The sequence below is a fragment of the Eulemur rufifrons genome, chromosome 1 (genome assembly GCF_041146395.1).
Source record: "Eulemur rufifrons isolate Redbay chromosome 1, OSU_ERuf_1, whole genome shotgun sequence".
NCBI lineage: Eukaryota > Metazoa > Chordata > Mammalia > Primates > Lemuridae > Eulemur > Eulemur rufifrons.
In genome coordinates this window covers 49719104-49727016 of record NC_090983.1, presented here as the reverse complement: position 1 = coordinate 49727016, position 7913 = coordinate 49719104, and the positions used below count along the sequence as shown (strand labels likewise).

General features: G+C 37.0%; 1 pseudogene; it reads right to left on the bottom strand.

Annotated features, from left to right (window-relative positions):
- Positions 1-5966: 5966 nt before the first annotated feature.
- On the bottom strand, positions 5967-6101 carry LOC138388089 (U4atac minor spliceosomal RNA; annotated as a pseudogene).
- Positions 6102-7913: the final 1812 nt, after the last annotated feature.

Genomic DNA, 7913 nt, shown 5'->3' with positions numbered 1-7913 from the left:
ATGTAGAAGAATCTGACTACCACTGTTTAATCACTATTTAATCACTGTTTAATCAGTGTATTGTGAACCACAATACAGATTTAAGCTAATGGCATAATAATTACCTTTAGGTCACTTTCTAAATCCTATCATGCCTGGGCTGAGAAAGTCCCAGATTGGTAAAGCATTCCCTCCTCCCCCAAGTGTAGCAGTTGCTGGGAATAGGATTAAGGGTGGGGCAGCACAAAAATGGAGTGCCCGCCCTTATCCTTCTTCCCAGGTGGAGCAATTGCTCCAAACAGCACCAAAGCAGAGCACTCTAGAAGAGCTGGAGATACTATCTAACCTATATAACATTAATATCTTCAAAACAAAATAAAAGCAATAGCTTTTTTTGGAAGTTGTCATATAAAGAGTGGTTTGAATATTTTTATAGCTCTATAATGATGGAGTGGAGTTTAATAATATGGTAGATAGACTGAGAGGTACAGCAGCTATTTTAATTTATTTTTCTTCCCAGGGAATGTTGAAGTTAAACAGTTGTCAGGGTAAAAGGTTAGAATATATTTTATTGAACAGTTATTTGTTTGATTTAAAAATTTTGAATATTTATACATATGGTATGTGAGCTTTTGTTTGTATTCCTGCTGGTGTCTCCAGGGTAATGTAGCCTAGTGCAGGGAATGGGAAAGTGCTCAAGGACAAGGGAATAGAGTCCTAGAACTTCCATTAATCAGTGTGATCATGGACAAGTCACAACATTTCAGTACCTCAGTTTCCTCTTATATCAAATGAAAATCTTACCTGTGTATTTCACAAAGTTGCCACGTGATTAAATGAGAAAATGAATTCAAAATGTTATATCTAAATAATGTCACATATAATTTGTATAGCACTATATATTGCTGCTGCTCTTGGTATTATCCATATACCTTAAACTAGTACATAACCTGTTTTCTATACTGCATATCAGGCAAGATATACTTAAATCTCATGAACTATTTTGATATTATGGCACAATCTTAAGAGTCTTATCAACCTAAGCATATCTTGACGTTAGCTTTGAGAGTGTAAGCCAAGGGCAATAAAATGCTTTAGAGTGTTGTTTAATCCAGTGTTCCCCAATCACTTTTAGTGCAAAGACTCACAATACTGAAAAAAAAAAAAAATGTGGACCCATTCATGAGGGTATCTACTGATTGAGAAAAAACATAGTAACCCAAATCTACTATCAATCTAGTCATACTTTTAAATGAATTGTACTCTATTAATCATGACAGCATCCACTTACATTTGAAAAAGCATAGGTTATCTTATGTGTGAGACAGTGATTGTGTTTACGGACAGTACCTTACATGTGTATGGATTCTCAGGCTGTGGACTAATAAGTCCAAGGCCTCCCAGTGATTTTCAGCAGGCAGGTTGATTTAAGGTATTTGTGGTGGGCATGAAATTATCACTGAATAAATGATTAATTGAAAAAAAGAGAGAAGATTCATAAATTACATCAGAAATGAAATAGGAGACATTACAACTGATACCACAGGAATACAAAGGATCCTAAGAGCTACTGTGAACAATTATATACCAACAAATTGGATAATCTAGAAAAAATGGATAAATTACTAGACACATACAACCTACCAGGATTGAGTCATGAAGAGATAGAAAATTGAATCAGTAATGAAAACCTTCTCATTAAAGAAAAGCCCAGGATCTGAAGGCTTCATTGCTGAATTCTAGCAAACATTTAAAGAAGTATTAACAATCCTTCTCAAAATCTTCCAAAAGACAAAAGACTGAAGAAGAGGGAATATTTCCAAATTTACTTTATGAGGGCAGCATCATCCTGATACCAAAGCCAATCAAGGACACCACATGAAAAGAAAATCACAGGCTAATTAATATAGATGCAAAAAATCCTCAACAACATACTAGCAAACTGAATTCAACAGCACATTAAAAGGATCATTAACCACAATCAAGTGAGATTTATTCCAGGGATGCAAGAATGGGTCACCACATGTAAATCTATAAATGTGATATACCACATTAACAGTATGGAAGATAAAAACCCTAATATGTATTCTAAAAGCACAGGCAACACGATCATCTCAGTAGATGCAGAAAATGCATTTGACAAAATTCAATATCCTTTCATAATAAAAACACTCAACAAATTAGGTCTAGAAGGAATGTATCTCAACACAGCAAAGGCCATATATGACAAATTCATAGCTAACATCTTAACCAATGATGAAAAGTTGAAAGCTTTTCCTTTAAGATCTGGAACAAGACAAGGATGCCCACTCTTGCCACTTCTATTCAACACAGTACTGGAGGTCCTAGCCAGAGCAATTAGGCAATAGATAGGGATAATCTTATATACAGAAAACTTTAAAGATCCTGCCAAAAAACTATTAGAACTAATAAACAAATTCAATAAAATTGCAGGGTACAAAATCAATATACAAAAATCAGTAGGGTTTCTGTCTGCTAGCAATGAACTATTCAAAAAAGAAATAAAGAAAACAATCCCATTTACAATAGCTACAAAAAATTAAAATACTTAGGAATAAATTTAACCAAGGAGGTGAAAGACCTGTACACTGAAACATATAAAACGGTGATGAAAGAAATTGAAGACACAAATAAATGAAAAGATATCTTGTGTTTGTGGATAGGAATGATTAATATTATTAAAATGTCCATCCCACCCAAAGCAATCTACAGATTCAATGCAATCCCTTTCAAAATCCTAATGATATTTTTCACAGGAATAAAAAAAACAATCCTAAAATTTGTATGGAACCACAAAAGACCCTGAACAGCCAAAGGAATCTTGAGCAAAAAGAACAAAGCTGAAGGCATCTCGCTACCTGATTTCAAAATATACAAAGCTATAGTGGTCATGTCAACATGCTACTAGAATAAAAATGGACACATAGACCAATGGAACCGAATAAAGAACCCAGAAATAAATCCACACTTTTATGGTCAATTGATTATTGACAAAGCTACAAATGGAGAAAGGACATTCTCTTCAATAAATGGTGATGGAACAACTGGATATCCACATGCAGAAGAATGAAATTAGACCCTTATCTCACACCACATACAAAAATCAATTCAAAATGAGTTAAAAATGTATATATAAGAACTGAAACTATAAAACTGCTAGAAGAAAACATAGGGGTAAAGCTCCATGAAACTGGTTTGGGCAATGATTTTTAAATATGTACTCTAAAAGCACAGGCAATAAAAGCAAAAATAGACAAATGAGATTACATTAAACTAAAAAGCTTCTGCACAGCCAAAGAAATCAACAGAGTGAAGACACAATCTATGGAATGGGAGAAAATATTTGGAAACCATATCTGATATGGGGTTAATATCTAAAACATATAAGGAACTCAAACAACTTAATAGCAAGAAAACAAATAACTTGATTAAAAAATCGGCAACAGATCTGAATAGACATTTATCAAAAGAAGACATACAAATGGACAAAAGGTATATGAAAAAATGCTCAACATCACTAATCATCAGAGAAATGTAAATCAAAACTACAATTAGATATTATCTCACATCTGTTAGAATGGCTATTATCAAACAGAAAAAAAATAAAAAATGTTGGCGAGGATGTGGAGAAAAGGGAAGTCTTGTGCACTGTTGGTAGGAATGTAAATTAGTACAGCCATTATGGAAAACAGTATGAAGGTTCTTCAAAAAATTAAAAATAGAACTACATATATCTAGCAATCCCACTACTGGGTATATGTCCAAAGGAAATAAAATCAGTATGTCAAAGAGATATCTGCACTCTCATGTTTATTGCAGCACTATTCACAATAGCCAAGATATGGAATCCACCTAAGTGTCCATCAAGGGTTGAATGGATAAAGAAAATGTAGTATATATACAATGGAATGTTATTCAGCCTTAATAAAGAGGAATTCCTGTCATTTGTGACAACATGGATGAATCTGGAGAATGTTATGTTACATGCAATAAGCCAGGCACAGAAAGATAAATACCACATGATCTCACTTAATGTGGATTCTAAAAAAGTTGAACTTATAGAAGTAGAAAGAAGAATGGTGGCTACTAGGGGCTGGTGAGAGAGATTTGGGGAGATGTTGATCAAAGAATACTAAATTTAATTTATATAGGAGGAATAAGGTCAAGAGATCTATTGTATAACATGGTGACTACAGTTAATACTTTTATAATGATGTATTATGTTATTGAAAATTGCTAAAAGAGTAGATTTTAAGTGTTCTCACCACAAAAAATAAGTATGTGAGATAACTCATAAGTTAATTAGCTTGATTTAGTCATTCTACAAAGTACACACATTTCAAAATAACATGTTGTACATGATAAGTATATATATTTTTTATTTGTCAATTAAAAATAAATTCAAGAAATAATTAATAGAGTTAACCTACTGTGTATTAGTCACCCACCATATGCTGTGCAAGGGTTTAGACAAAGAGTTGACCTCATGAAGCTTACAATCAAGTAGAGAGAACAAGGGATGTCTAAAACTACCAATAAGCTGAATGTAGGAGGAGCGCAGGAGGCAGTTCTGTGGGAATTAACAGTTGCATTCAAACCTGGCAGGGATCAGAAAAAAGTTTCATGAAGATCATGACATTGGTGTTTCGTCTTCAAAGAAGGATGGGCATGGCCGGGCGCGGTGGCTCACGCCTGTAATCCTAGCTCTCTGGGAGGCCGAGGTGGGCGGATTGTTTGAGCTCAGGAGTTCGAGACCAGCCTGAGCAAGAGCGAGACCCCATCTCTACTAAAAATAGAAAGAAATTATATGGACAGCTAAAAAAATATATATATAGAAAAAATTAGCCGGGCATGGTGGTGCATGCCTGTAGTCCCAGCTACTCGGGAGGCTGAGACAGGAGGATCGCTTGAGCCCAGGAGTTTGAGGTTGCTGTGAGCTGGGCTGACGCCACGGCACTCACTCTAGCCTGGCAACAGAGTGAGACTCTGTCTCAAAAAAAAAAAAAAAAAAAAAAAAACCACAAAGAAGGATGGGCTTTTGGAAGGCAGAGATAACCCACCTAATACTTGTCCAGAGCCTTCCATATACGAGGTACTTTACATGTTACTACCATAACCACTCTCAAACAATATTACTAGGTTTTGGAAGTTTTTTCCAAGTCTTTTATAAAGGAAGAAACTGGAGCTTAGACAGAAGTCCCGAAACATGTTCAAAGTCAAACAATTGGGAGAGATTGGTATTAGGTTTAGATTCTCAGGCTGTCTGAGGGCTTTCACCTCACCATCCTTGTCCATCAAGAAGGTTGGGTTCTTGCTCCCTTAACCCCTCTGTAAGGGAAAGAGGCCTGTGTGCAGAGGACTGGTGTAACAGCAAGGAAACTTTATGGATCTAGTCCCCCGAAAGGGCCCGTGGGCTGAATAAATTCATTCTGGGTCTTAGTTTGCTTACATGAAGGTCTGTTTTTCAGATTAGACCTTGAGATATGAAGTAGTGGGTTCCACTTTGCTAATTTTATTCAACAATTTGGGGCAAAAACTTCATTTTGGATTTTTGTGTTCCTAAGGGGTTTGTTATGTGTATGCTCAAACATTCCATTTTTCTGTGTGGACTAATCCTATGTGTAAGTGAGAGTGTGTGTGTGTTTTATAAAAGCCCAGAGAATGGAGCACTGTTGTTTGCTGGGAAGATAATGGTATCAGCACTTGTAAAGGTCACTCTCAGGTATTAGGATCTTGGCCAGTGATCAGCATTCCTGATAGCTGGAGGAGGCAGGAGGGCCCTAGTTTCCTCTCCATGACCTCACCAATGAGTGAACAGTGCAATGAAAATAAGTTTCAACATAACTCATGCAAACACTTATCAGCACGATCCAATCCATGAGAAAGAAAATCCAATGGGCTCTACCTTTAACATGCATGTCAAATCCTACTACTTCTTCTTTCTTTTTTGAAAAGAGATTTTTCTTTTTTCCCAAAATTGCACCGAGTTAAAGCAAAGCTCTAGTTGATGCAGGTGTGTTGTGTATGTTGTATGGGGGTTAGCAATACTGCCCTCACTAGGTGCTCATTGGACAGTAGCCCCATCCCAAGAAAAGGATGGTTAAATTCTACCACTTCTTCTTACCCCCACTGTGCCACTTGGATCTGAGTCACCTGTATCACTAATCAGGATGACAACCACGGCCCCCTCCCTGCTTTCAGCCTTGCCTACCTTGAGACTATTCTCAACATAGCAGTCAGAGTTGCTCTTGTAAAACCTGAGTCAAATAACTTCACTCCTCTGCATGGACTCTTGTGATCGATCCCCTTCTCACTCAGAGTAAAAGTCAAAGTCCTCACAATGGCCCACAGTTCCTCCATGATCTGGTCCCCATTACCTCATTCCTTCAGACCATCTGTTTCAGGAACTCTTGCCTCCTTTCCCCTCCCAGAATACCACATGATCACTCCATGTGCTTTGTGGTGCCTGGCTTCTTTGACTGGAATGGGAACCTCCCATTCCCATGTATCTGCTTCACTCCCTCATCTCTTTCAAGTCTTTGTTCAAGTGTCATCTTCTCAATGAGGCCCCGATTGGCTGCATCATTTAATATTGCAACTTCGCAACCCTTCTCCCTCTTAACATGTTCAACTTTTAGAAAAATTTTCCATATCAGTATGAGTTTCTAATATACTGTGTAATTTACACATCTGTTAGGTCTGTTGTTCATTGTCTATCTCCCTCTGCTAGAATGTAAGCTCCACGGGGGGCATGGTCTTTGTTTTGCTTACTCATAATATCTCAAGCACCTAGAATAATGCCTAATACATAGCAGGCCCTCAAAAAGTATATATTGAATTAAATAAATGAAACAGGTACCTGCCCCACCCTGTAACGGGTTAACCTGTCTGAATAAACTCAACAAAATCCTAATTCTCTACCCTTCAGGCACTATGATAAACACTCTGAATGAAAGGTTCACTCTGAAGTGCATATAGCAATATTCTCTGGGCTGGATCAGTAAGTCATCTGGGCAGATTATGAGAGTGTGGGAATAAAGGCTATTGGACTAAATGGAGCTCAGACTTCTGAGCTGGCTGGATATTTATCCAGGAGTTCTTGATGGCAATATTCTTGGTGAGGAAATTTCAACAGTATATGTGATTTTTAGGGAGTATTGTATTGGGTGAGGGAAAAATAGATGCACATATCTAAAGGCAGCACCAAATCCGACAGATAAACAGTCTGCAGGTAAGGCTAGATCAAGGCCTCTCACCCCTCAAAGCACTAGGAAATATTGCATCCTTCCTTCAAGAAATCATTGTTTCAAAGGGTTTGCCATTTTATTTTCTCACTGTGTTCCTTTGGTATGGTAAAAATGGTAAATCTTTTTTAAAAAATCTACTTTTCAAAAAGTAAATTACAAAGGGAATGCTCATATTTATGTTCAAATTTATAAGAAAACAGCAAACTCAGATAGGATGCTCCCATAGCTGGGGCAACGTTCTGGTCAGGTTTTCCAACCAAGTTTTCATCTATTGTTTTCCAATCAAAGAACTAAAATGATGTCTCAACAAAGGTAAAATAAATCATTGTTAATTTTGATGATATGAAAGTGATTCACCAAAGTAGGTTAATTTAGGAATAACAAAAATATTTCCAAAGCTGACATTCTCAATGAACAAATACAAAGGAAAACTCTGAATATTTTTGCTGCTTGAATAAAGCACAGGTAAAGTACCTCCTCAGAGTCTCTCGGCCTCACATTTCTCCAGGTTTCTGAGCTCTTTTCCCTGCCCCAGTGTTGGCCTCCTGAAGCAGATCGAGCCTCAGCTCCTGGGAGACAGGCTTCCATCAGAGAAACAGAACCTTTATGAGTGTGTTGAATAAGGAATTTATTATAGGACTTAGATCTTCACATCTGTGGGAGAAG